Source organism: Mastomys coucha, unplaced genomic scaffold (assembly GCF_008632895.1).
Source record: "Mastomys coucha isolate ucsf_1 unplaced genomic scaffold, UCSF_Mcou_1 pScaffold18, whole genome shotgun sequence".
NCBI lineage: Eukaryota > Metazoa > Chordata > Mammalia > Rodentia > Muridae > Mastomys > Mastomys coucha.
The window spans coordinates 108,740,627-108,744,895 of record NW_022196900.1 but is presented as its reverse complement, the minus strand read 5'-3'; the positions used below and the strand labels follow the sequence as shown (position 1 = coordinate 108,744,895).

Below are 4,269 nucleotides of genomic sequence, written 5' to 3'. Positions count from 1 at the left end.
AGTAAGTCTAAGTGTTCTTATTTGCTTGTTTTAGAGATAGGGTCTCACCATATAGCCCAGAATGGCCAGGAACTTCTAGAAATCCCCTCGCCTCTGCCTTCTGAGTATAGACATTAAAAGCTTGGGCTACCATGCCTGAACTATATTCCTATTTTTAAGCAAAGTTCTCTAAATATGACTCTAGAAACATTTAATTCATCATTAGATTTACTGAAACAAAAGTCTGGAGCCAAGGGACTTAACCTTTGTTCACACTAATACACTGTACCTACAGTACCGGATCAGAGCAACAGACAGAAATGCCTCTTTTTTTTTTTTTTTCTTTTTTCTTTTGTATTTTTGAGACAGGGTTTCTCTGTGTACCCCTGGCTGTCCTGGAACTCACTCTGTAGACCAGGCTGGCCTCGAACTCAGAAATCCACCTGCCTCTGCCTCCCAAGTGCTGGGATTAAAGGCGTGCGCCACCACCGCCCGGTCAGAAATGCCTCTTAAGGAAACAGAAGCCAGGTCACAAAAGCCATCCTGAGCCAGCTCTCTGGTGGTGACCACTCTGTTGACTAGATATCACCTTGCCAGCGGCAACCCAGTGGGCCACCCTGTGCCCACTTCTAGGACTGCAGCATTACACAAATCCCCCCCTCCCATTTTGGTGGCTTTACCATACATTTCCCTAAAAAATGAAATACTGCTTCATTTTGCTTGTCTTTAAGATTTAGTGGGCTGGAGAGATGGCTCAGCAGGTAAGAGTACTGACTGCTCTTCTGAAGGTACTGAGTTCAAATCCCAGCAAGCACATGATGGCTCACAACCATCCATAATGAGATCTGATGCCCTCTTCTGGTGTGTCTGAAGACAGCAACAGTGTACTTACATATAATAATAAATAAATCTATAAAAAAAAAAAAAAGACTTTCAGCATACTATTAACATGGAACATAGATTTTGTGCCTTTCACCCAACCACATGATCTAAAGCTCACTGATACATGAGACAGTGGCTTACTCATTTTCTTGACTGCCTAGCAAGCACTCAACATTCACTGTTACTAAAACCACTTTCCACTCTGCGTACGGTGCAGTCTCTGGCCCTTCGCTGCCTGAGAACAACAGGCAGGAAGCATTTCCATCCATGTTTTCTACAGCACAAGGACTCCAGTGGACCAGTGCTGCCCAGGAGATAGATGCTGGCCATAGCGGGGTGTTCAAATATAAACTAAAATCCACATTAGAATGAAGTGTCATTAAACCTTTACTTCCCCAGTCATGGGGGCCACAGTTTGAGTGTCAGCCACTCAATGCTCACAGCACTGTGTGGAGACTGCAGACTCACAACACCACCACAGCAGGATCTTCTCACAGCTACTGTGGGGCTAGGCTCTGCAGACCACGGAGTCTGGGCCAGATTCAGGCCCATTTTAAACTTCTTCATCAAACTGAGACAGGCTCTCACTGTGAGCCCCAGGCTAGCCCACGATCCTCCTGCTTTGGACTCCTGGGTGCTTGGATTTCAGTAGCACCCTACCACACCTGACTGGTTGTTACTGTTGTAAATGGTTTTTTACAGCATGAGAATACGGTACTAAAATTCAAACATCAGTCTTCATAAGTGGTATTTGGCTGGACCACAAACATGGTCACTGATTCAGTCTGAAGCTGTATTCTCACGATGATGGCTAAGTTCCCTGTCAGTTTATACAACTGCAAGAGACCATATGGATACAGAGCCTAAAGCACTCCCTGTTGAGATCTTTAAGGAAAACAAATGTATTGATCCCTACTGTAGAGCCCTGAGATAGAAGAGCCAGGGCATGCTAACAAACTGTGTTATAAATATATACTCTCTCAGTATTGTTTTTATAACTTTTAATTTGTGAATACACATAGGAGCAACGGTTCCAGGGAAGCCATGGACAGTAGATGCCACAGGAGCTGGAGTTACGGGTGGTTGTGGTTGCCCGGCATAGGTTCTGGGAACCGTGTACTCTCTTAACCAATATGCCATCTCTCTAGCACTATAAAATACATTGAATCCTAATTGCCAGGCTTAATTGAATGTAAACTTCCCAATTTCTGACTGAAGTTCATTCTTTTCCAGAGCAAAGGGCAAGAGAGGTAGCTCTCTGACAGTAGCCGTGCCTTCCTGACAGTAGCCGTGCGCTCCTGACAGTAGCCGTGCGTTCCTGGTGAGACCACCAGGCCTGCTGGTGAGCACAGAACAGGACCCCAGCATGAGAATTTGAGTACCTCCATCAGTGCCACACATTCAAAGGAGAGGGTGAAGATGCTCCATGCCAAGCAATGAGAGGCAAGTCAGGGCTTCAGTCTGTGGCCTGGGCTGCTCCTGAACACCTGGGCTGCTCCTGAACACCTAGGTTGCTCCTGAACGCCTGGGCTGCTCCTGAACGCATGGGCTCTAGTGGTCCGCTTGCCTCAACCTCCACAGTGGCAATACTGCGCCATCTTCTCAGGCTGAGGCAAGAGTTTACATCAAGAGAGGAGGCAGCAGGTGGCTGGATGAATAGGACTTCAGTTCTGAAGGACCCTTTGCTCTGCTAAAACACATCTGTCTGGGTAAACATGGTCATCAGGCTACCCCAGCATGAGAGGCTGGGGGCCAGACCCAGGAGGTTGCTTTTGCTTTTAGAATTTTATGTATGTATATGTATATTTGCCTGGATAAGCTCATGTGTGTCATTCATATGCGGTGCCTGTAGAGGTCAGAAAAGTGCTGGACCCCCAGAACTGGAGTTACAGCAGGTTGTGAGCCACCATGTAGGTGCTGGGAACTGAACCCAGGTCCCCTGCAAGAACAGCAAGTGCTCTAACCTGAGCCATCTCTCCAGCCCCTCAGGGGGTATTTTAGATGAGATCAGCCCCAGCCTTGGGAGGAATTTTAAAGGCAAGGGAGATGTGGTCCGAGTATAAGTGAGAAACTAAGCCTGTGTGTCTCTCTGTGTATGTGCTGTGTGTCTGTGTAAGTGAGAAACTAAGCCTGCGTGTCTCTCTGTGTATGTGCTGTGTGTCTGTGTGCCTGCACATGTATCACCACTGTGTGTCTTTCTGTATATGTTGTATAAAACCGATGTGTGTTAGAGGGATGTGCCTGTGTATATCTGTGTATGTGGTATGTGTGTGTGTGTCTGTAGGCGTTTTTCTGTGTATGTGTTGTGAACCTGTGTGTGTGTGTTTGTGTGTGGGGTGGGTATCCATGTGGTGTGTATCTGTGTGTGTGCTTGCACGTGTGCATGTGTATGCATGCATGTTGTATGGCGCATGTCATTGTCCCTCACCATCTTCGGGCTTGCATGGAGACTTTCATAGCAAATCACAGGCATGACATGGTTTTGTTTACAACACTCTAGCATCTACCTCTGTTTAACACAACCACAATAATCCATCACAGCCAAAGGAACAATAATGTTTTAGAATCTTCCTCCCCTAATACAGATTTATGTCACTCATATTCCACTCTCCCAGGAACTAATACATATATACACACACATGTATACATGCATACATACATATATAATATACACTTATATGCATATGTACTTACTTATTTCAGTGGCTCTCAATCTTCCTAATGCTGCGACCCTTTAATACAGTTCCTCATGGTGTGGTAACCTCCCCCAACCATAAAATTATTTTTGTTGGTACTTCATAATTGTAATTTTGCTACTTTTTTCAACCATAATGTAAGTATCTGCTCTTCAGGATATCTGATATGAAAACAACTGGCCTGTTTATTTATTTTACCAGTCAGCATTGACTTCTCCCTTCCCCTAGTTTATGCACAATTCACAGAAGTTACTAGCATTGTATGGCCTCACACTGGCATCTCTACTCCTCAGCCATTATGACTTCCATCTTGTTTCCTGGTCCCACACACTGCTGAGAAGAACTTCTCAGAACCACCTCACGTACCATTTCCTCCCTGCCCGCCCTTCCTGCTCCATGCACACTCCACACAACTGCTCTGCAGCAGGAAGCCTAAAATACCGTCTTCCTCATGAAAACCAGATTCCCAGCTACGCTGGCCTGGGTGGAGTCAGAACTGTCTGCTCTGTCATTCTCCCAAAGTTACTTCTGACCGCCAACCCCTTCCTCTCCTTTCATTGCAACTTAAGATTGGACCTAAAATGGTCAAGGGTATTCTTCCCCCTATAGAAATCTTTAAAGACAAAATATAAAAAGAGAAACCCAGCTGGGCAGTGGTGGCACACGCCTTTAATCCCAGCACTTGGGAGGCAGAAGCAGGTGGATTTCTGAG

At 45.8% G+C, this 4,269-nt stretch overlaps 1 protein-coding gene across 9 annotated transcripts in view; it reads right to left on the bottom strand.

The window, feature by feature from the left end:
* LOC116097039 (beta-catenin-interacting protein 1) overlaps window positions 1-4,269 on the bottom strand; it is a 138,517-nt gene that overhangs the window by 23,469 nt on the left and 110,779 nt on the right. The gene's annotated exons all lie outside the window — the stretch shown is intronic.